Source organism: Podarcis pityusensis (genome assembly GCF_964106645.2).
Source record: "Podarcis pityusensis genome assembly, chromosome: 1".
In the NCBI taxonomy this organism is placed as follows: Eukaryota; Metazoa; Chordata; class Lepidosauria; order Squamata; family Lacertidae; genus Podarcis; species Podarcis pityusensis.
In genome coordinates this window covers 63,205,444-63,231,554 of record NC_138028.1, presented here as the reverse complement: position 1 = coordinate 63,231,554, position 26,111 = coordinate 63,205,444, and the positions used below count along the sequence as shown (strand labels likewise).

The 26,111-nt window shown below is 40.7% G+C and overlaps 1 protein-coding gene across 1 annotated transcript in view; it reads left to right on the top strand.

Moving 5' to 3' along the window:
* LGR4 (leucine rich repeat containing G protein-coupled receptor 4) overlaps positions 1-26,111 on the top strand; it is an 89,134-nt gene that overhangs the window by 19,174 nt on the left and 43,849 nt on the right. The gene's annotated exons all lie outside the window — the stretch shown is intronic.

The window sequence follows — 26,111 nt, the reverse complement described above, 5'->3', positions numbered from 1 at the left end:
TGGACCCTTCAATTCTTAATCAGATGAATAAATATATGTTAATGTGAGTGTGAGAATTCTCTTCTGATCAGATTCCATGTCCTTTATTGGAGAAGAGTGCTTATGAGAAGGAATTGAAGTACCGTATTTTTTGCTCTATAAGACTCACTTTTTCCCTCCTAAAAAGTAAGGGGAAATGTGTGTGCGTCTTATGGAGCGAATGCAGGCTGCGCAGCTATCCCAGAAGCCAGAACAGCAAGAGGGATCGCTGCTTTTGCTGTGCAGCGATCCCTCTTGTTGTTCTGGCTTCTGGGATTCAAATTTTTTTTTTCTTGTTTTCCTCCTCCAAAAACTAGGTGCGTCTTATGGTCTGGTGCGTCTTATAGAGCGAAAAATACGGTACTTAGAAAAAATCAGGAAATCTGATGGAGTTCATTCAGATGTGGCAGTAAGGAAATAGGCAAATATTCATTCACTCTCACTGTAAAAACATAAAATGGTCTTTGTGGTCATTTGAACATTTGTTAGGGATACATCATTTCAGTGTTTCTGTTATCTGCATGTTTGGGTTATTTTTCTCTTGTGAGTCATGATAACAGTCCTCTTCTTGTTTTAATGTTGCACATGCATTTATTTGTGATACTGTATTCAGTGTTGCCCTTGTAACCACTGAACATGCAGTTTACCTGCCATTGAAACAACAAAATGTATAAACATAGGTTAGGAATTGGAAGGACAGGGAACCTAATTCCATGCGCCTGAAAGTGCATTAACTTGGTTTGTGTTCAACTACTCACTCCCCCATTGTCATGGCAAAACAATATTGCAACAGCGGAGTTTCAAGAGCCAGTTTGTGATATGTCATCGGAATTCAAAGAAAACAAAAATGTTGAGATGGCAGAAGTTCCCCTTTAAAGCAGCACTTGGAATCCCAGCAATATGTTTAAAACAAATTTTGAAGCCTGACCCTCCTCTTAGTAAAAGGCTATCTATTCATGCACTAAAATCTAAACTCCAGACATATTACTGTTAGCAATCTTTTAAGACCTGGCATTTTGCACTTTTCAGCTAGAGTTTGTCATATTTTATGTTATAAAAATTCCTTAGTGTCTGCACCACTAATGTGTGTGTTTGTGTGCCAAATAAGGTTTCTCCTCAGGAGACCATAACAAGATTCTTCTCTCTTTCTCATTCCCTCTCTCTCTCTCTCTCTCTCTCTCTCGTGTGTGTGTGTGTCATATATATATATATATATATATATATATATATATAAACTTGCAGTGCATGTTCCTCTTGCTTTCAGCTTTGAGGTGAGCAGGCATTCTGATTATTTTCCGTTTCCTGTGACTGTGTGCCATTTTTCTTCTCAGCACTGCACTTAATATAAGATGCAGTGTACTTGGAATAGCTCTACACTCACCCTGATGATGATTTTCAAGAGCTAAAATGTAACAGTATTCCAGTTGCAAATACGTACACAAAAATAGTGTGTGCCAGTTTCAGAAATGTAGGCTTCTTTCCCCTTTTTAAATACAAGAAAACAGGCATGTAATGCCTCATTGAAAGATGCCAGTGGGGGGTGCTTTGTGTAGGTCTTAATTAAGGGCTTTGAAAGTTCCAACAAAAGGAAAAAGAAAATGCTGCAGGTTATTGTTATTCCACCCCATTGGCTCGGCTAGCTGACTACCCATTGGCGCATTTTGTCCATTTTGAAACCGAATGGCACTTTTGTTCATGGTTAACAGAGGTGAAAGAAGCCAATTATTGGCAGTCTTTTCCACAGGGAAGCTGCAGACTGATTTAACCAAAGGCAAGTATGCACTTTTCCACAAACCAGGCTGTTTGTCTTTCTTTGGCACTGGATGAAATGGGAGCTTTCCCTCAACTTACATGCAGCTATAGCTGGGTAAAACCATTTCAGTATTTCAGGTACCACTTTTTGTTCAAATAGAAACTGCTTGTTTTCCACTTGCTGCAGGTGCTTAGATGAACGCAGCTGGTTTTACCATAGGAGTCACACGATACATTCCACTCAATCTTTGCCCCTCCTGGCTCGTAACAGTTAGTCACAAGAGACTAACTGACTTTTATCAGCAGGAATGTCAATGCCATTTTGGGGGTCATGGTTTGGGGAAGTGATCATGTGGTCTCTGTTGAAGATGCTACTTTTAGACCCAGTTGAGATTAATGTTAATGGGGGACTTTGTGGATCAGCTAGTTGCTGAAATGCCGTGTTGGCTGGGATCTCATATATTTCCCTACCCACTATAGTAGATTTGTAGTCTTGGGGTCCTCTTGGCCCCACAGCATTGATGCTATATCTTTGGTGGCAGCTGCAGCCTGGAGTGTCTTCAGTCTGCTCCGTTGCTTCACCAGCAGTACCGACTAGTGGAAGTTATCCATGGTATTGTCATTTATGCCATGATAACCTCCAGATTGAATTACTGGAATGCATTGTATATGTACTGCCTTGAAAATGGTCCCAAAGTTTCAAAGGGCACAGAATGTCACCACACCATTCTAGGTAGTGTCCTAGGAAGAAAGGAAGGTCAACTGAAGCCAAATTGGGTAGCATTACTTAACAGTTTGAATCCCTCAAAGAATAAAGTCCCATCTTCATTGATATAAGATCCTATGCCTCCAGTTTAGGAGCAACTTAAATCAACCATAATTAATCTCCAGCTTTAAGAAATACTAGGCAGTTTTTGTATTTATTCTTGTTTTCCACCTACTAAGAGACTTGTGCTTTTTGCCTAAGACTGAAGACAGATCCTGGGCATCAGCTGGTCTTTATATTCCCATAGATGGTTGCAACCATGGCATGTTCCCGCTTCCTAGCCTGAAACTTGCATAGCACATGACAGAGCCTCATTTGAATTTCTCTGTCTCCTTCCACATTCTGTCTTCAGACTTTGATGAGATGCATACAGCATGGTTTCACCACTCACTAGGTCCCCTCACCCCATCTTGCATTGGAGCACCAGTGTGTTTATCTGGAGGGGGGGGCAATAGGTGGAAGGGACCAAAGCATATCAGAACAGTCCTAACCTCAGATGGGCAGCAGTGAGGTATGGTTGAATGGCACAGCCTCCAAAGCCTTGCTGCTCAAACCAGCTGAGGTGGCAGGTGGGCAAAACTCTGCTCCATGCTACACCAGCCTGCCACTGGCATAGCAATTGGACCTGATCCAGCACATCCAATAACAGCATCCATACTCCTGCTTCTCTCATGGATCCAGGTATCTCCTTAGTTTATTAGGTATCTACTGAATGGGCATTTCTGAGTGCAACTTTTCAAGATGAGATATTGCTTCAGCTGCTTCAAACATGACTGTGGATTATTGGTTTGTGTTTGAGAGCAGCATTCAATGTTGGCCCATATACTTCATTTTAGCTTGCTGTACTTTATCTCTCTGTGTTTTGGTTTGGTTTGGTTTGGTTTGGTTTGGTTTGGTTTGGTTTGGTTTGGTTTGCAATGTATTGGTTGTTTTTTGTATTTTTAACTGTCTTTGGCTGATTTTATTGCACTTGTCCTTGAGACAATTAGGCAGAAGGTGATTAATATGTTGTTGTTGTTGTTTGTTAGTAATGTACCTCAAAATAATCAGTGTAAAATTGTTAATTTGAGGTACATTGAGATTATATTCTAGTCTTTTGAGGCCTATCAAGTGCTTCAATGGGATCTATTTACTTCTTGGCATGTGGTTGCATGTTTTCAAGCTTGCACCCAACTATGTAATTATTTTTCAATTGTTGCTGCAAGAACAACATTTTGTCCTTGTTAGAAACTGTTTAGTAAGTTTTAAAAAATACTTTGGTATAAAATGTGCAGTAATACTTGAAACTATTTTTATGTAGAATTAGACAGTTTTGAACATGCTATTCTTGTTGGCTTAGTTACAGCTAAGGCTATATTTATAGTACAATTTGCTTTGGTTTTATTGCACTTTTTAAATATTAGCTTTCGAAATGTTAGGCTTACTTCAACTTTTAAGGCTCATATTGCTTTCTAAATATTGGGTGTGGCCAACAAGAGATCCAAAATAAACTGGATGAAAACTGAAGGAAATCTAAAATACTTAGCGTTTCTAAACTAGGCATTTGAAACTGGAGTGTAGCTGTTGAAACCCCCCTGTGGAGGAGTTACTTAACAGAGTGAAGATGGTGACTTTATTTTGTGTGTGTGTTTGTGAGTGTTCGAAAATGCTGTGACTTTAGGTTGCATTCCTAGTCATATTTACTGATGAGTAAACTTCATCAAATTTATTCTGCTTGCTTCTGAGTAGACATGCATAAGGAATATACTGTTAGGCATGTAAATATATAGTTTTTCTTTAGGGAATGAACACATTCTCAGTGGCTTCAGTGTTTCTATCTGTGATGAAGGTTATTTACCATACTTATGACAGGGGTGAAGAAGCTACTGCTCTCCAACTCTAGTCAGCCCTGAGCCATCCTGACTTATGGCTGGGGATAATGAGAATTGTAGTTCAGCAACAGCTAGAGGCACCTAGGTTAGCAACACATAACTCAGAGAATTGTGTTCATCTTCATAACTGAGTGCTATTTCATTGTCCCACCTCCAGTATGGGCTGGCTCCTAGGTTACAAGTCCCTATAGGATTCTATTGATACAATACCAGTTTTAGGGTACAAAAGATGAGTTGCTTTTGCCTTTCTTCACTTTTTGTACTTGACGACTCTGTAAAGGACTCAGTCTTTGTTCCAACCATACATTTGCATTTTTCTGTATGTTTTGGCAACCCAGTACTGTTGTCCTTTCATGATGTAAATCTTAGGGTTGTATATGGGCTCTAGTGGAGCTCCAAAAAAGCATTCCAGGGTGTGGAGATAGTATGCCCATGCCTGTTAACAGCCCATCTAAAGCACACACATATTCATCAATAGATACCATAGTTACTGTTTATTTAAGATTTATTCAGACAATAGATGACTTCCTGTCATAGGGTGATACAATGCAATACACTGAACATGCTCACACTTCTTGTGTGTTGCTGGCTTACCATAGTTTATGCTAATGCGTGCTGCCCAATTGTTCTTGCTTCATTTTCCTCTGGGATAAACAAACCATGACACCACAGTTAAGCTTGGCTGCTTGTGACATCTGAATTCAGGATCCTGGCTTTTTGCTTCATAAGAAGCAGGTCTCATTAGCCAGCTGTAAACCATAATTTTGTTATTCGTTTATGAAACATGGCTTTTGAGGGATCAGTAAACCAGGTTTCTAGGCTCAGATGTTCTAGAAAGCACTGCTTTGCACAGAAATATAATACCACGACAGTCCCCCCCTTACCGTCTTGCACATTTCGTAGGTTCAAACTTTGGTGTTTTGAAGGAATGCTAGTTTTAAAATGTAAAACTGCCTAGTAGTATATATTTTTCTACTAGTACTAAGCAAGTGGAACCTGCAACTAAAAGGGGCACTGTGGGCTGCTCCTGTTCAGTGTTTTATGCATATTGTGTTATTTTTTTAAATTGTGGATACTGTACTACCATTCATTAATTCCTTGGACATCTTTCATTTCTGTCCCTGGGAATGGTTGAAAATAGTTCTTCGATATGAACCAAGAAGTGACCTGTCCTGGCAATTTGATGTTTCTCTCTACCCTCTTTATAGCTATGTGTGTCTTCTTCCACCCCCACTTTTTGTTCCCTTCTTTCCATTCCACCATGACATGGTTTTCTGCCATCCCCATGCATGTTCTCTGTCCACTGAGGATACTCAGAACTTATTGAGTGGGTAGGTGGGTATTTTATCCTGTTCAGGATTCTTTCCTAAATATTTTTTTTTTGTACTTCTGCAAACCTTCTTGTGCATGGCTGGCTTTCATTCGGGCTTACATAACTGTGAGCGCTGAATAGTCATTGGCCCATGGCCTGTTTTTTCCTCCCCCCCCCTTTTGTTTCACTAGAAGGTCGTGGCCCAAGTCTTCTGTAGGACTGTGTGTGTATATTCAAGAACTGGGCCCCAAGTTTCAAACTTAGCATGGGAAGAAAAGCTGCATATGCCACTGAATTTTCTCAGGAACATTGGCATCAGCCCCAAACCTCAAATGTATAATGCCCATGTTGTTTCCCTTCCCTAATGATCTGGCTTAATTTCAAGGTTTTTCCATGCATAATCAATGGAAAGAGAGATTTTCCACTTTGTTTTGGCACCTTTTTCTCTCTCTCTCTCCAAATGAGCTCAAGTCTTCATACAAATGTTACAGATAACCTAGTACACCTGTTTGCTTGACACTCCAAACTTGGCTTGCAGAGTGTTCTGTTTTTCAGCACTTGTCCTAAGGAGCTGATATCCCAGCCAATATTTTAGTCCTGTTGGCAAGTAGGCATTAGTGTAAAAGAAACATGTGCATGAATACACACTGTTTAATTATTAATGCAGTTGCAATTGGGACATAAAAACCCCTCTTCCGTTTAAGTGTGCTGCTTGTTCCCATCTGTAGAACTCATGGTTCTCAGTGCGCATTTAAATCTAACGGTGAAATTGGCAAGAATTCTAACAATATACTTTCCCAACAAGAGTGAGCTGCAAGACACTTGTTATTCCAGAGATTTCTTTAAACATATTGGTGTTTCATATGTCTGTTTTAAAAAAGGGGAAAATGCTAGTCAGTTATATGAGCTAGGCTGATGGTTCATGGGCTGCTCATGGTATAAAATGTAGGCAGACAACCAGAAAACTACTGTGTAAATATATTATTACTATTATTGTTATTACTATTATATATTTATTTATACCCGCCTTTTTCCCTGATGGGATTCAAGGTGGCTTATAAAAATAAGAACTGCTAAAAACATAGAAAAAGCAGTCATTAAGAACAATTAAACTTTGTTAGAAGTAAAACTGTATATATTTATAAAACATATTAGAACCATAAAAATCCTTACAGCACAAATAGCCCAGCACCATATATATATATATATATATATATATATATATATATATATATATATATATATATATGCCTATGTTCAACCAAACTTCAGTGGTACCTTGGGTTAAGTACTTAATTCGTTCCGGAGGTCTGTTCTTAACCTGAAACTGTTCTTAACCTGAAACACCACTTTAGCTAATGGGGCCTCCCGCTGCTGCTGCGCCGCCGGAGCATGATTTCTGTTCTTATCCTGAAGCAAAGTTCTTAACCTGAGGTACTATTTCTGGGTTAGCAGAGTCTGTAACCTGAAGTGTATGCAACCTGAAGTGTATGTAACCCGAGGTACCACTGTATTAATATAATATTCACATTGTTAACTTCTTCAGCATAAATGGGGGCGGGGGGAGAAATCCCTGTGAAATACCAAACACATTCCAACCCTTAGGTCATCATGCTCAATGCCTAGTAGTAAGAAATCACAAATCCTCAAAAGTGCAACAAGTTCCTTTGAAGCACCCCAAATCTTCATACATACTAGAGGTTCCTGGGGATTTTGATGTGCGTTCAGTCATAGTGTTCAGATTACTTCTCCCTTTGCATAGAACAAACTTTGAAGCCACAGAGGCTGTTTCTTAGATGGTGTTAGATGAATTATGGCGCAGACGGGAGTGCCTCTTTCAGTTTTCCTGCAGTGCTCTCCTGTTGCAGCAGTTGGGATGATTGCAGGAAACAGATTATGGCATTTTGCACAAACCAAAATGTCTCCGTGGGTTTGTGGGATGCAGATTTTGAATGTTATGACTGAAATACATTGTAATCCAGTGGGAGTTGTTGAGGTGGGGCATGGTGAATATCCAGATTAAATAAGATGATTTAATTAGGAATCAAATTTTGTGACATATGCAAATTTCTTCCTTTGGTTCCACCCCCCCCCCTTTGCAATTACAGCTACATGCTATGTAGTAACCTTAGGGTCAAATGAGATGTGATATTAAATGAGACAGATGGATGTCAACAAGGCACAGAAAGCAGGGCCCAAATTGGGAACTTGGTCAAGCTTTTAACACTTTTTTTTTTTTTTTAAAGATATTTATTGAAAAAAGAGTGTTTTTTTAAATTACAAAGAAAAAAGACAAAACAGAAAAAGAAAAAGAAAAAATAAATAAAACCATCATTTTCAAATTCTCCACTTTCATTACCTTCTTTCTATGACCTCCTCCTCCTCCCTTTTCTTGTATCTTGATTAATAGTTGTCACAGGAAATCCTTTCCATAATTCATAGTATTCTGTCATTACATTACCTTACTCTATTTTCATCTTATCTTATAAAAAACCTTAAAGCTTAAAACTTAAATCTTATTTTTACCAACTTCTCATAACCATTACCTTTTTATCTAATTCTTTAAACATTTTTATAAGAGCCAAGTAATTTCATTTCAACATTTTTCTAACATTCATCAATTTTATAAAACATTCCTAATGATAGAAAAAAGAAATAAGAACAGTCCAATCTTCTTCCAGCGTCCCTTCCTCCTGGTCCCGGGTTTGTCAGTCCTTTTTATCCCATTAGTCTGGCACATTAACCTGGTGATCTTATATCCGAGGCCTTCAAGTCTCTTCCATGTCCCTTCCGCAGCTCTTCTTCATATTTTCCTTTCACTCGTGGGAACTCCAGCTTAGTAGTGTTTTTGACCCTTTTCAACAAATCAGCCCCTTTCCCATAGTCCAGATTAGACTCCATGTGGTATTTTAAGACATGTTTCAAATTCCCTCCAAAATTGAGAGCCCCCACAGCTCCAAACATCTGACGGCCCATTGCCAGACTCGGAAAGTCCAAACATCTCTGCATAGGGGAGTCAGACCAACCCCCCATTTCCAAATCAATCCAAACTTTATCTTTCCAAATCTAGTTTTTTCCAAGTTCATTTGTCAGATCCAAAGGCTCATTTTCCTGCAGGGCCAAAAGTTCCTCCCTTTCTGGCGCCCAAGATTCAGCAACATCCTCTTCTCTCAACTGTTCTGTCATGGCACACTCCTGTTTAAGTTCCTGGGTGGGCTCCATATAGTTTCCCACTACCTGTTCAAATGTTCTGGCCGCATTAGTCATCAAATCCGTCTTCTGGCTTAACTGATCCAATAGGGCATTTATTTTACAGAAAGCACCCAACAGTGCTTCTGAAAACATTGTCCTGCAAGGTCACAAGTCGTTTCCCATGGTTGTAATCTGTGGCAGCTGTAAGCTCCCTAGAATTAGTTACAGTTTCACAGTCCCCCTCTAGGGGGAAAACTTCTGGTTGTTCTTTCTTATAAGGACAATAGCAACAAAGTTTGTTTTTTTTAAGATATTTTGTCAATATTTGTTCCTTTAAAATGCGAAAGGAAACAATGGAATCACAATGTTACTCTTCTTTTAACTATCTGTCAAAGACATTTGTCTCTGGTCAATGAGCTTCAAACGTCAATTCTGACACCCCGCTCCAGGATCAGGACGGTGGAAAGTTACTTTACTTTAAACTCACTTCTGCAGGTTTAAACAGTCCAAAAAAAAAAGAAAGATCCCCCTTCTTCTCCTGCTACCGAAGGGGGGTTCAACGATTTTAAATGGTGAAAACCAATCCTTTGAAAGTGATTTTCTAAGCTCTAGTCTTTGCTTTCTTCTGAGTACAAGGAAACGGAAGGCTGACTTCCTGTTTAGACCTTCCCATTTCAGTACCAAATTAAGGTAAATTTTTAAGTCCAATTCCTTTCTAATCGCCAGTTCTTATTTGAAGTCCAATTTTTCAATGTTTAAGTGCTCACGGGTGATTATTTTAGATGCCAAATTGTCCCAGGAAAAAGGCAGCGCTCTCCGGCAACGGCTATGCAGCTTCGCTCCACGGAAAAAGCAATTGACTCACAGCACCGTGCCACTTCCCCCTCTTCGCTTCGGAGCCCGTTAGTTGGTTCCTTTGCGGGTTGGGGGGCGCTAAGGGTGCCCGCCGAGTCCCACGGTCACAGGCTTCATCCGCCTGTGATTTCTAAAAGGGTCCCCGCTTCGCCGCAGCGGAAAAGACCCGTTTCGCGCGGAGCTGGTCCCTCCGGTTCAGAGAGAGTCCGCCATTGCCGATGGTGCCACCCCGGAAGTAAGCTTTTAACACTTTCCCCCCTGCTTGCAAACTTGGTTTGAGGCTCATGGGCTTGATAACTACTTAAAAAAAATAAATCATGAAAATACCAATTCCATTAATGGTGCCACATCTTGTCAGGCTTTTGCATCTCCTACTGGGAGAAAAGAGAAGTTGTTTCAGGAGTTGTGAGAAAAAGGTTCAGAAAACCCCTTTGCTACTTTCCCCTTCTGATGCTTTCACCACACATTCCTCTATACATGTCCAACAGTGTCTCTCAACCTTGGGTCGTCAGATGTTGTTGGACTACAACTCCCATCATCCCTGAGCTCTGGCCTTGCTAGCTAGGGATGATGGGAGTTGTAGTTCAACAACATCTGGGGACCCAAGGTTGAGAAAGGCTGGCTTAGAAGTACCGGTAAGTCCCATTGAGCTAAAATTGGTACAGGATTGTAACAATGATTTCTTTCTTGCTTTATTGGAATTCTTATGAATGATTCTTCATGTTTAGGCTGTCCAAATACACACAAAAATTACATTAACCTCATTTTGGCAATTTGTGTGCTATTGGTTTTTTTGTTTTTGTTTTTTAACAAGATCTTTTTGAAATATTGGAGAGTTTGAAGTATTCTTTTAAAACAACAAGACTACAGCTCAGTGCAGCTCCTGGGAACTTGTGAACAAACCTCGCAAACAGGGACAAGGATTGCTGGAGGAGACGGAAGATAGTGAGCTTGTGTCTTTTGGAGTCAGGCTGCTTGCTTTTCTGAGCTTCTTAAAAGTTTGATAGATTGATAGCAGGCCTCAGGGACTGGCTGAGTGCTCTGTTAGAGGCTTGATTACTTTTCCTGATTACTTTTCTTTCATTGAAGACCTGAGGGAGAGTGTGGCTGATTGCTCTGTGGGAACACAGGATCTGAGGGGGAGGAGTTACAGCTGCGAGGAAACCAGGCTGAGGGAGGAGTTAGCAACCAGCAGCAGTCAAACTTAGCTCAGTGCAGATCCTGGGAGCTCGCGAACAGATATCGCAAGCAGGGGCGTTTGCGAGGGAGTTCAAGAGGGAGTCCCAGAGTTCTGTCTCTTGGTGTGCATAGGACCGGAGACATGGAGGGTGAGGGAGCTGCTGCAGTGACCTGTAACACCTGTACCATGTTTATCATTCTGCCAGAGAACAAGCAACAGTACACTTGTAGCAAGTGCAAGCTGGTTGTCTTACTGGAAGAGAAGGTGCAACAACTTGAGGCCCACCTAGCCACACCTCAAGCCAACAGGACAGAGTTAGCTGATAGACTGAGATTGAGCACCAAGATAGATGGGGTGCCTCCAGGGTGGAGAAATATTGTGCACTGCAAGAGTCTAACCCCTGGAGGAATGTGACACATAGAAGTAGGACAGTAACAAACCACACTTTGTCATTAGAGTTGCAAAATCGCTTCCATGCTCTCACCTTGGACACTGATTCTGGGCCAGAGAAGCTAAGACAGCAGTTGCCAACCTCAGAAGAGATGAAGGTGGCTGTGAAAGGTACAGTGCACAGAATGCTTATTGCCACACACTCCCCCCCCCCAAGGAGAAAGAGACAGGAGGAGATGGATTTGGAGGGGTCTTTTTCCATTCTTTATGTAACCCCATGAGATCCAAGGCTTCTGACCATGGATGAGTATGCTGATAATGTACTTGCTACGTGGAGACATGGAGTACTTATTAATGGTTCATTGTCACCCTGGAAAAAAGTGACAAGTGAGATGCCGCAGGGTTCTGTCCTGGGCCCAATGTTGTTCAGTGTCTTTATAAATGACTTGGATGAAGGAATTGAGGGGATTCTCATCAAATTTGCAAATGACACCAAACTCTGAGGGGTAGTTAATGCTGCAGAAAACAGAATCAGCATTCAAAATGGCCTTAACAGATTGGAGAACTGGGCACAAGCTAACAAAATGAATTTCAATAGGGACACCTGTAATGTTTGCACTTAGGCAGAAAGAACCAGATGAACAAATATAGGATGGGGGACTCCTGTCTTAGTAGCAGTACATGTGAAAAGGATCTCGGGGTCTTGGTGGACCACAAGCTTAACATGCGTCAACAGTGTGATGTAGCATCAAAAAAAAGCTAGCGTTATTCTTGGCTGCATCAACAGAAGTATAGTGTCCAGATCAAGGGAAGTAATAGCACCACTCTATTCTGCTTTAGTCAGACCGCACTTGGAATCCTGTGTCCAATTCTGGGCACCACAATTTAAGAAGGATGTTGACAAGCTGGAATGTGTACAGAGCAGGGCAACCAAGGTGATCAAGGGTCTGGAAACTAAGCCTTATGAGGAGTACCTGAAGGAGTTGGGTTTGTTTAGCCTGGAAAAGAGGAGACTGAGAGGAGATATGATAGCCATCTTCAAATATTTTAAGGGCTGTCACATGGAGGAGGCAGCATGTTTGCTTTCTCCTGCTCTGGAGGGTAGGATTCAAACCAATGGCTTCAAGTTGCAAGAAAGGAGATTTTAACTAAACATTCGGAAAAAAACTTTCTGACAGTAAGAGCATCCTCTTCCTCAAGCTGCTTATACAAAGAAGGCATCATTTGGTGGTCAATATACTGTGTAGTTAGAGTTCCAGTTCATTTACTGGAGATGTAGAGGATGAAAAACATGATCCCATTGTTCAGATGAGAGAAATAGGTAGGATTCTTAACCTTTATCTAATTCTGTGTTGTGGATTTGTGGAAAGTTTGTTTACCGAATTCCAGGCTTTTATGTTTTCAAAGACCTTTCAAAGCCCTGTTGTAAATTACTTCCGTAGTTATTGCTCTGAAAACCCTTATAAACTTGCAGTATATATTTTGTGCAGTGATTCCTAAGGTCATGCAACTGATGTCTCCTCTTCCCCCTCCACAGTCTACTGTTTCTTATGCCATGCTATACTCTGCATCAGTGGAACGTTGAGCACATAGGCGATTGCTTAATGGCTGGCATGCAGTAACACAAATACTAATAAGTCCTTTCACAACAGTGTTGCTCTGTGATCTTGTTGACGGCTTGACTGACACATGAATAGGTTACATTAGAGCTGGTTACTGTGTCCAAATGCAAGTTAAGACATTATGGTAGAGAATAAAGAAGAATGGCATGGCATGTGAGTGAGGGGAAACTGACATGTACCAAGAAACTTACTTCCTTTCGCATGAACAGACCTGAACTGTTTTTCTAAAGAAGCACACACCCTGCAAACATTTCCAATGCTATCTTAAAGATGTGATTCAGTAGACTATGAAAAGGAACACTTTGCAGGACTGGTGGTGCAATATTTGAATATACAAAGAATATACTGGAACGTATCCAGAGGAGGGCAACCAAAATGGTCAAAGGCCCGGAAACAATGCCTTATGAGGAACGGCTAAGGGAGCTGGGCATGTTTAGCCTGGAGAAGAGGAGGTTAAGGGGTGATATGATAGCCATGTTCAAATATATAAAAGGATGTCACATAGAGGAGGGAGAAAGGTTGTTTTCTGCTGCTCCAGAGAAGCGGACACGGAGCAATGGATCCAAACTACAAGAAAGAAGATTCCACCTAAACATTAGGAAGAACTTCCTGACAGTAAGAGCTGTTCGACAGTGGAATTTGCTGCCAAGGAGTGTGGTGGAGTCTCCTTCTTTGGAGGTCTTTAAGCAGAGGCTTGACAACCATATGTCAGGAGTGCTCTGATGGTGTTTCCTGCTTGTCAGGGGGTTGGACTCGATGGCCCTTGTGGTCTCTTCCAACTCTATGATTCTATGATTTATTATCATTGACAATGCATTGGTTTTGGAGAGCGGTGCCCTCAAAATGTTGGTGGACTACAGCTCCCGTTATCCCTGACCATTGGTAGTGCTAGCAAGGACTGGAGGGATCTGAGCAACTTCTGGAGGGCACTACATTGACTCAGAATGTGGTGTAATGGGTTACTGGACAGGGCGGAAGGTGAGAGATTCATGAAAGGGGGCATGTCAGGGTGCCTTGGTGCTCTAAGTTCCTCTGAGTCCTCAGTTGCATTGTGGGAGCCCAAGCCTCTTAGAATAGTTCTTCCCAGGGTCTTGGTCAGGTGGGATCCTAAGAATAAAAGGGTCTTTCCTCAATGGAGAGACACCATTGGACCCAACACAGTGATACGTAAAAGGTTTTTGGGTTTTTTTCATGGAGTGAGTGGTAGGTGAATTGGAAAGCAGATTTATTTAAAATATTTATAACCCACTTTTCCTAAAGAATAATCAAAGGTCGTTAACAATATGATTATTAAAACAATGAAACATTAAAATTTGAATTACAAAGCCTGAACTGCATAAAACAAGAAACCCAGAACATAATCGGAAAAAAAGCAGGCTGCAGAGAGCAAAACAAATGCTATTCAATGCTGTTTGTGTAAAAAAACAAAACCCTTTAAAGTGATATTGCAGTATTTAAAAATAAATGTCATGGGTTTTCTTCTGCTTTGGATTTGTCCCTCATTCTTGTTTATAATTCCACCCCAGGGTTGGCGTCCTTGTGCTGGAACACACCCTCTCATTTTTGCTATATAACTTGCTTCACAGCCAAGGCAATTATGGCATAAAACAGTAGCTTTGGAAGTGAAGTAATGTGTCTCTTAAAAGATAATTGCTGACCTCTTACTATCCAGAATGTAATACTTGTCTGCATCTGGGTTTTTTTTTTTTTGTTTTTAAGTTGCTTGGCTGAAAACTTTGTCAGTATGTCTTGCAAGAAAATATTATTACAAGTGAGAAGTTTGGAGGCCTTGGTTGAAATGGGCACCAAATACTCCCTGTGTTACCTTTATTGAAGTTGCCTTATCCAGATGGAAGATGTATGGGAAAAGATTGTCTTTGAGATGGCATCAAAATGTTTGTGTGTATGTCATGTTTATTAATTTATTCTGTTCCAATTTGCCCATCATTCTAATCCCTGGACAGTTCACCCCCCGCCCCCATGATTAAAGCAATAACAATACATACTAAAATTTTAAACTATATATTAAATACGATGTGATATAGCCAATGAACTATCTTCAGTATTGCTGGTGTTCATTGGGTAGGAAACCTTTTTGGCCTGGTGGGCAAGAGCTGTATCTGTTTCCATCACTGTGGGCTAACTTTGACAGGTCAGCAAGACAACCCATCTTGATGTCAGGTGATTGACGTGTGGGCTGTCCCAGTTGCTTGTGAAAGTTTCTTGCCCAGCACTTTTTAAGTGTCTGACAAACCAGCTGGATGTCACGCACTTGGGAACCAAATTACAAGGGGCTTTGCCAGCCCTGTGTTTTCCAACTACCAAGCATAGGGTTGGCAAAGCGGCCTTCTTCTGTCCTCCCATGGGGAACTTGGTATCACAGTTGATCCATCAAGTTTACACTTCAGCCCTGCGTTTCTGTACAAATCAGGTGCACAAGGAACCAGGTTGCGTAACTGATCACATACGAATCAGCTGTGAAGCAGGTGGCTGTGGTTTGCGGGAAATGGCCTGCAGCTCAGATGTTCCACACCCCTGCATTAATAGGTGGAGAGGTATATTTTTGTCAGCGTTAAGAGGTTAATATCATTGGTGCTAGTCATATACCTTTGAGGGTAGGGAGTTCCACTGACCAGGCACCACCACAGAGGTCTTATTTGTTGTCGGATGAGAAGAACTTTCTCAAATAAATTTTCTGTACAGGCAATGCTTAATCAACATCTGATTTCTTTGCATGGTGTCTGCAATTGTTGATTTAGTCCACAGTTGGTACTGATCAACTTAAGTTAAGTTAACCCACTATAAAGAGCAAGTTTGCGCTGTAAGTGACCTTATGGCTGTACAAATAGGACCTCAACAGTTGGTGATATGTGTCACTTCCTGTTACTGTTGTCGTTTAGTCGTGTCCAACTCTTCATGACCCCATGGACCAGAGCACACCAGGCACTCCTGTCTTCCACTGCCTCCCGCAGTTTGGTCAAACTCATGTTCATAGCTTCAAGAACACTGTCCAACCATCTCATCCTCTGTCGTCCCCTTCTCCTTGTGCCCTCAATCTTTCCCAACATCAGGGTCTTTTCCAGGGAGTTTTCTCTTCTCATGATGTGGCCAAAGTATTGGAGCCTCAGCTTCAGGACCTGTCCTTCCAGTGAGCACTCAGGGCTGATTTCCTTAAGAATGGATAGGTTTGATTTTATTGCAGTCCATGGGACTCTCAAGAGTCTCCTCCAGCACCATAATTCAAAAGCATCAATTCTTTGGTGATCAGCCTTCTTTATGGTCCAGCTCTCACTTCCATACATCACTACTGAAAAAACCATAGCTTTAACTATACAGACCTTTGTCGGCAAAGTAATGTCTCTACTTTTTAAGATGATGTCTAGGTTTGTCATTACTTTTTTCCCAAGAAGCGGGCATCTTTTACTTTCGTGACTGCTGTCACCATCTACAGTGATCATGGAGCCCAAGAAAGTAAAATCTCTTCGCTGCCTCCATTTCTTCCCCTTCTATTTGCCAGGAGGTGATGGGGCCAGTGGCCATGATCTTAGTTTTTTTCATGTTGAGCTTCAGACAATATTTTGTGCCCTCCTCTTTCACCCTCATAAAAAGGTTCTTTAATTCCTCCTCACTTTCTGCCATCAAGGTTGTGTCATCTGCATACCTGAGGCTGTTGATATTTCTTCCGGCAATATTAATTCCGGCTTGGGATTCATCCAGCCCAGCCTTTCGCATGATGAAGTCTGCATATAAGTTAGATAGGGACACAATATACAACCTTGTTGTACTCCTTTCCCAAATTTGAACCAATCAGTTATTCCATATCCAGTTCTAACTGTAGCTTCTTGTCCCACATAGAGATTTCTCAGGAGACAGATGAGATGATCAGGCACTCCCATTTCTTTAAGAAATTGCCATAGTTTGCTGTTTCCTGTTATTAGAATGATTAATTTGATGCCTTGTGCAAATCATTAATTTTACATGGGATAGATTCTGCCCAGAACTGTTAACTGTATTAATGTGTGACGGGCATATTTGACCTAATTTCATCCCAAATGGAAAGCACCTTAGATAGATTTGCTCCATTAAGTTTTGTAAAGTTTTGTTAGCATCATAACAGAGATAGGAGCTTGTGTCCAGACCTGACTTTCATATGCAAGGTACTGTGTTAGTCCAATATTTTTTTTTCCCTACTAGAGGATTTTATTCAAATGCAGACAACTGCCTAATTCATTTTGTAAATGTTATAATTAAATAAATCTGTGGCAGAGGGCCCAGATCTTGAAAATGGCTGAATGAAACTTGCAGTATTAATTTCTGTGTTCTGGCAGCAAACAGGTTAAGCTTGCTTAGAAAATTCTGTGCAGAGGTTTAAAGGTGCTTTGTTGAAACATGATGAACATCAGCAAAACCTTTTTTCTCTTTAAACGATCACACATACAGGAAATAAATTTAGATGATTAAGTGGGGAACACAATATTTGGACACTTTCTAAAATTTGAAGAGTTTTTTTTAAAAAGTTTAAAGTTATGTGGGTTTTTTAATTCTTTCTGAAATCTGACAGAAGCTGCTTTGGGCTTCTTTTTCCACACTTACACAGACACTTCTGTGCTTTTTACAGTTCCAGTCTCCTGCTTATGGCACGTTTTAGCAGGAAGGCATTGGTTCACGGTAGTATGTAAAAAAATTGGCTATCTCATGCTAGCTCCACTGAAGGCTATCAAAGTTCCATTATTTTACTGAAGATGTTGTTATCAATGCATCTGGGCACTTGAGCAGAAACTGGGGCACACTTAATCATGCAGCCTTTTTATTTGAACCATCTAAATTATGAATATTGGATTGCTTGCTCTCACTCTCTCTCTCTCTCTCTCTCTCTCTCTCTCACACACACACACACACACACACACACTAGATGGGGAACCTCAGGCCCAGGGACTGAATGTGGCCCTGGTCCTTGTAAGTCTCTCCATGCCACACTCCTTACCAGCCTTGTTTTGTAACCTTCAGTGTTAGTGCCTGACTGTAAGGTGTCCTTGAACTTTGTTAATGCCTCTTACTTGCATGGATGGGCGATCGAGAAGGGGTGTGGTGAGCATATGTACTAGCTATAGCCTACTGTATAAAGGTAACATTGTCGTTTCTTTTTCCATCCACTTCTACCTCTGGCCCTTCCCTTCACTAGTATGTGGCCCCTGGAAGATTTCCAAGAAGGGAATGCATCCTTCCCTTCCACAATGTGTAAAAAGGTTCCACACTGTGGCCCCACCAGTATTTCCCATTCCAGGAGTCAGCTTGTTCTCCAGCCAGAGTGTGGAATTTTTGTCCCTCCCTCCATATGCAGTGGGAGTAATTCATTTTTCCCTGTGTAGTCTTGCATTTCCAGCAGTTTTCCCACTGCAGCTTCATGTTCTGGATGGTAAACTCCATTAAGCATCCTTGGCATGTGCTCAGTCTATAAAATGAAGTCAGTCTTGGCCACTGCTTCAACTGTTTTACTAGGATCATTTCAGGGCTGTGGAATCCCTAGCCAGTCTACAAGCGAGATCAGCCAGGTGTTTCTAATTCTCATACTGAGTTTTAGAAACTGTATGTGTGGGTGAAAGAACAAGCAAATTGATAGAGAAATTCTGTTCTTTTTGATTAGCATTTTTGGCAGGACTGGAACATTTTTTGGGGCTTTAAATGCTGATTTTCTCAAATAGAGTAGGTTGGACAAAATTTTAAATGTTAGTCAGGATTCAACAAATTTTGATTGGCCAGCCATTATTTGTCCTAATCACAAATATTGTCCATCTCCTGCCTATGCTCCCTTTTTCCTCTGTGGCATTTGCATAGCCTCCTGATAGCTATAATTGTGAGTGAGAGGGAAGCAGAGTTCTGTTTGAAGAGTATCTCAACATGCACATGTTCTGTTGGAGAGCGTCACAGAGTTGTAACGAGGAATTTAAGCTTAGGCCGGCTGCAATAAATATTTTCATGTACTTTTCTGATCATATTATTGTTGTATGTCTATGGCTGTGTCTTCTTTCTCTCACCTCAGGGGTGGAGAACCTGTGGCCTTCCAGATCTCATTGAACCACAACTCCTGTCATCCTTCACCATTAGCTGGGCTGATGGGATTGAGATTCATAAAAAAATTTAGAGGGCCAACATTTGCAATTCTTGCCTACTGTAACCTTATCTTACCTAGGTAAGTTCATGGGCCAATCCAATGCCAAATGCTGAAGTGAGATGCCATATCTGTTTCCAGCATTGGAGGACACCCATCACCAAGCTACCAAACCAGGTGGACAAGTTGGCAGTAATGTTCCAGTTATCCTTTAAAACTAAGCACCAGCGCTTAAAGAAGAGATAGAAGGAAAATATGCCATCATCCATTCTCTCCCAACACATGCAACATACCCCCCCTCCCACCTTTGAAATTATCCTGAAGAACAGCTAATGCCCTTCTGTGGACATTCAGTTTCTGTTCCCTACCTACTGTAAGTAATTATTACTGCTCAGTTGCTTAAGCACTCTTAAGTAATGACAGGTGCTTGTGTTGTACCATGTAGAATGATTCTTATGACAGATTAAAAGCCCACAGGTGTTCATGCATAGCTCATGTGTTGTATACTGGCACCATGTAATTAAATGTAATTGCTGAACATTCTAAGCTAGATCTAGATATTTTTAAATAATGAACTGCAACTCAGTGTTGCTAAGCTTGCTCACTTATGAGCAATATAACAAATCCCATATTACTTGTGAATGTAGGACAGGACCATTTATTTTTCAGTTGTAATGATCTTATTTGTTAGTATTGCTTTTTGATCTTATCTAAGTAAATTATCACTTATTATTTAGAGAAAGTATGCCTCCACTCCTCATTCATTCCTTGGTCTTTTCAGCCCATGAAATGATTTGCCATGTTTTTAAACTTCTCATTAAAAAGGACTAATGCTGTTGATTGGGGGGTTGCTTTTTAAACCAGGCCCCTTACTTACCTGGGATCCATTAATAGGCTATACCAGCGACCTTGATAAACTAACATCATATCTTGAAAGCAGAGAATGTTATACATGAACTAAAGTGTTGAGATGATCTGCCCCTCAATTAATTCTGTGGAAAATAACACTGGTTTTGCTGTCTTGTTTAGAATTTGTTTCCTACATACTTTACACATAGACTTAATTTTTTACATATTTCACATAGAGGAAACTATGTTTTAACGTATGTTGAACTTCATGTGATTTTAAACATCTTTAAAGCTCTACAAATTATGGTGATGTTGTCCTGGACTTACTGACCTTTGTTCAAGCTTTACTACTGATCTTATGTGGTGGTTAGATTTTATTATGAAACGCTGAAACAAAAAAACAAAACAACAACAACAACAACAAAAAAGGGTGCAAGTAAGAGCCAGATAGTATTTAACACAATCTGGAGAAAGTGAGCAAACACTTCAGCTTGTGCAGAGCTTCTCCTTTCAATGTTATATAATTAATTGCACATCTTTATGAAATGTTGTCCTTCATGGAGATTTTCCGGGTTTACAATGTGAACTGGTGGCATCTTGTATGCTCTCTTCTGCATTTTAGGAAAAAGAATTCCAGTATGAAACTTAAACCTCCCATTTGCAAGACGACAGCTGAAAACATAGAACCCCTTTGAACAGTCATAATAAAGGAGACAGATAAATGTTTGTGCTTTTTCAACTGTTCCTATCCCATTGCAAAATAAGTAGCTGTTTTAGGTTTCTGGTTTTGTTTTAAAGTTAACGTTTAGAGACAGGTGGTGTTAAAATAATGCGGAGACATAATACCAGTAAGGCATAAAGTACCAGATTAAATACAGCTGCTAATCTCAAATACGCTGGTTTTTTAAGTAAAAATGAAGACCCTTTGATACCAAGCTTATCTGTGATTGCCCAGGGTGGTTGACTGGCTTTAATTTCAGTCTCCTTGGTGGGATGTTCAGTGCAGTCAAAAGAGAGGTCAGGATATAGTGGTAGATCTCTGGCTGATTTGCAGTAGATCACTGAGGATTTCTGACTCCTACTTTAATGATAGCAAACAACCACCACCCCCGTCCCCATAAGGCTGCTAAAACTAAGCAAGCTTGAGAGGAAGTGAAGAATGGTTTTTTTGTGTGAAAGGACTGTGAGCTCACATCTGGAACTGAGAACAAATTCCCAGGCTGAGATACACACAAGAGGTGTCCTGTTCCTTAATTCTTAGTACACACCCACCCAGCCCCTTCCTATGCCACTTGGATACAGCTGGTGGACCCTTGGTTTTCTAGGGAAAAGACAAGTAGATCCCTTAAACTTGAAGTTTACCCACCCCTTCCTTTGTGCATTCTTAAACAACACAGTGATAAACCCCCCACAAAAATTATTGGATGAAAGATGTGAGAAATATCCTGAGTTCTTATTACTTAAAAGAAAGTAGTCTTCCAGCATTCCTAGAATCAGGAGCAAGGCAAATAATTTGCCAAACCATATAGTTTCAGGGAGTGTCCACCAAAGTGCACTCTTAATTTGTCGGATCAAGATAGCTGTTCCTGCGGTTGTTCTTCTGTTGTGTCGAGTTCGGTTGTATGAGATGTGGGTGCATCAGCACTGCTGCACCTCATACCATCCCAAGATAATTTAAATTATTTCCCACTTGAATGCAACCCATAAACCCTCTTGCTCCAGCTACTGCTTTATAGTTGGAGAATATGTAGGATGGGAAGCTAGAGAAAGTCAGGCAACAGCACTTCTCAAAAGGGTGTGAACAAGTTGTACCTGATACAGTTGCTGGTGTGCTTGTTGCATTTGATGGCAGTTGCTACCAGTATTTGGTTTGTGAACCCTAGAAAGAAAACGTGTCTCTGACATTTTGCTTCCAAAGTGTCAGTTGTCATTAGATTCACCAACCCACTTGTGGATAAGTTTTCCCCTCCCATGTTCAGTATAAGCCAGAAGGTAACAGCTGGCACTTTCAGCAGTAAGGCAGGCCAACCAGTGTCACCTATACTGTTAGTTCCAGCTTTAGCTGTCAAGACCAAAGATAGGATTCACACATATCTCCACCTCCCACTTACAAAATGGAGGTGCTGCTGCCTGCTTCACTTTCTTTCTTGAAATAGCACAGAGAAGGCAGAATATCCTCAGAACCATACTAGAGGGTCCTCAGGGCTGATGTAAGCTAAAGTGGGGGGGGGGGGTATTTGAATCCCTGCTAAATTTGCCCGTTTGCCCTCTGACAAAGAAATGACCAGTCCATAATTTTAATGGTAGGTTTATGGTAGCTGTGAGAGACAGAATAACAACAGGAAAACCCCCAGAAACCCAGAAGACATTTTGTTCATTGGTCGATCCAGGATGTGCCTTTGTTTCAATTCAGGCTCATTGATGTTGGACCATCACATGAATAACAGCATGTTAGGCACATGATGTTGCTTGCCTTGAACCTCTGTATATTTTACTATGCACATCAATTCTAGTTTATTCCCACAGTAAGGCAGCTGCCATTTTCAGATGCTGATAAAAGAGCTTCTTGTTCTCTCTACTGTTGCCCTGGGGAACCCTTTAATGGAAGCCTGAATTAATTTTGAGGCTGTGTTCTAACATTTGCTCTAGGTGGTTGATTATATAGTTAATTGTACTTGGTTTAATAAAAGAAACAAGTAATTTAAAAGATAAGACTCTCCTGATTACCTTTTTTATTGCCAACAATGTATTTTGTTCAATCAAGAAATTTATTTAAAATTGTTAGGATTTTTTATGGTCTGTGTTTAAGGGAATAGATTTATAAGATGAGTGAGTGAAGAATATTTCATTAGGCAAGGTACCTAGAATCAGGTCAGTGAATAGTATTAGCTTCTCTCGTGCCTCTGAGGTATTCCTATTAAAACTGCTACCATGACTCAATGTTGTGTGAACTGTCGCCTATTAATTTGAACCTTAAATCTCACAAACCAATCCTTTCAAAGTAGCTTTCCTTGAACCATGTGATAAAATGGTATTTCAAAGTACTTGCTCAATGGCGAGTATGGCCCACCAACCATTTACCAATGGACTAGCTCCACCATGTCACTTTCAAATGTTGGTTCCCCTCAATTACACTAAAATTTTGACTTTTTTCTGCTGCTCTGTGGAATTATAGAGTGCCTTTTTACAATTATTCTGCTAAGCAGTTTTGTACTGTTTCTGTGAGCAAGCTGTTTCTGTTCCACTCAAACTGGGACTGCATTCCAGTCTCCTGTGTGAGTTAGACATAGACTACAAAGGGTTTATGGAACCATCTACTTGAGGAAGCAATGCAGCCTGGTGAGTGAAATTGTGTGTTCATGGCACTTGGAGGGAAGAGCTGAGTTGTGGCTTTAGTTGCACTTAGAACCATAGAATTGTAGAGGTGAATGAGACAACAAGGATCGTCCAGTGCAACCCCCTGCAATGCAGGAATCTTTTGCCCACAGTGGGGCTCAAACCCACAACCCTGAGATTTAGAGTCTTATGCTCTTTCAACTGAGCTATCCCTCATGGACCTTTACTTAATGGGTTAAGTGTGTTGTAAATATGCTAAGAGTACAGCTTGTCAAGGAACTGGTTACCTTTTAAAAAAATTGATTGAAACTGGTTGTTGCCTGAGACCATTAAGTAAACGATGAAGTTGCTATAAGCTTATTAATTGGTCATTCTGACATGAGGAAGGATCAGTTTATATAACATTACAGAAGACTGCGGCTCCTATAATAGAAGTATAAAAGTCATGTGTGCAAGGCGGACTGTGGTGATCAGGGCGGATTTTGGCACTGCTTTATATGAGGTTAGGCATCCCTACAATAAAAATTGTGCATCCCTCACAACTGATGATGCCCTGCATGTGTTTTGCCTTTGAGGCTCTGGTGCTTTTTGTACCAAATTTTCAAAAGTAAAATATGACTCTGGCTTTATGGCTGTGACATAAAATTCCCAAACGTTATAAGGATAGGTAAGGCAAGTAAGGTAATGTGTCTTCCTCCTCTCTCCTTTCTCTGTCGTTTCTTTCGGTTGCCTTTCTCGTTCTGCACCCACGCTAGAATCTTGGTGTCCAGCCAGTCCCAATCAAAGTTAGCCCAAACAATCCAATTTGTAAACCCAGTGAGCTCTCCAGCTGCTCATTTATTTGTTGAAAATCAGGGCCAAACCTGCCACTTCAGATACTTTCTTGTTTGCTGTTCAGAAGTTATTTGCAGTATTTGGCAAAGTATCTTCCATTCTTTTCTGAATAAACTCCTTTGGAACTCTAGATGCACTCTAAACATAGTGTTACAAAAGCCAAAATAAATGTCTCTTCTGGCTGATGAGCACCAGACAACTTATTCTGTTTGCTGATATGTCAAATTCTATCAGGCAACTTTAATACCTTTATATCTAAAGTATGAAACTGGCAGTAATATGGCAGATGGTATGTGTTTGTTTGAACCAGGCAGCTAGATAATTTGATTCCGTGTATGTAACTAGAGATTTTTTGGGGGGAAATTGTTTATTCCTTTGGATTTTATAATAAATACCACTGCTTCTGTGACAACTAGTTAAAAGAAAACCGTCCTAAAGTAAGAAAACTGAATTCTGGTAGTAAAGATGACACTGCCATGGCCAATTCAAACTCCATTCTTCACAACAATAATTTTGTTTTGTACCACCCTATAAAAACTCTTGTACAATATACACATCCACCATAGTAATGCGAAAGGAGAAAGTGCAATAGAGGTATAGGTTAAGAAGTGAGCAGATGAGAGTAGATAAGAATTTTAAAAAATAAAATAGAAATAACTTTAAGCGGATTTGATTCTAGCCAAACTTAGCATGTTCTCTTTTTTAGGATTGAAGCAAAGCAAGTGCATGGTTTTTGAGAAACATTTCACATCCAAAAGTAAATATTTTTGAAATGCTCTGGGTCATCATCCTTTTTCCTTTGTCTTCTCCACTTCAGCTGCTCTAACCAGACCTCTGATAGAGCAGGTAATGGTTCTGTATAAAGAAAAATACTCTGCAGAGTTGTGCTTTCAGCAAGCTGTAAGAGGAAACAAACAAATTGCTCAGCATACCTATCATGTAAGCACTTGCCTGCATTTGTTCATGGGCTGAAATTGAAATCTGCTTAAAACTATTACCTTGAGGACTTTTTTTATAGGTTTTGCAGGAACGTATGACTGTGGTAGAGCTGAGGCATGTTCCTGCTATTCTTGTCAGCTGTCCCAGAAGCCTCATTTGCCGGAGGGGTTTTATTTTATCAGGTCTGAATGCATTCATTGATAGTTGTGCTTTTCTCTCTCTCAAGCAGACAGTATGCTTGAATGCTGGGTGGTCACATTTGAATTTTTTATTTTTTTACTACTGCTAGTAGTACAAGAGTAGCTTTAATAGAATGCATAGAGTTTATGTGCACACTTGTTGTGACTACTGCCCAAAGAATACAAAGGGTGTTGTAGTTCTGTGAAGGGACAGAGAGTCCATATAAGCAACCATCTTGGGTACCCATTTAAGAAATAAAGGATGCATTTAACCACACATTTTTACCCCACTTCTGCATCTGATGATGTTTGCCACTTGGCAGGAAGATACAGACAAACAAGTTACCCAAGGATGAGTGAAATGTTTGGGCTCCAAGTATCTTCTCCATGTATTTATATACTACGTTTATATCTACCTTTCCTCGGAGGAGCTCGGGTACATGGTTCTCTTCGTATTTCCCCCTCTCAAATCCACCTGTGATCTGTAAGAGATGGTGACTGGCCCAAGGTCATCCAGTGAGCTTATTGGCTAAGTGAGGATTTGAACCCTGGTCTCACAGGTCCTACTCCAGCATTTGAACCACTACACCACACTTGTCTTTCCACACCACACTGACTCTAGCCTGTTCCCATATGATAGTGGGAACCAGCTTGTTTTCTGTTATGGGTGTGCTGAGTGCTGAGGTTTGAAAGCACCTTTTCATTGTGTCAGCTATGCCATGCCCTTTTTCAGGATACTCCATTCGGTTACCCCTCAGTTTGCCCCCACCTCCCCAATATTCCATGCCCACTGAGCATGCTCAGTTCTTATTCGGTGGTTCTGTTTGGTGTTTTCGGGCTCCCCCAAGCCTGCTGATACATTCCTGCTGCTGTCTTATCTTTATAAACACTGGTACAGTGGTACCTC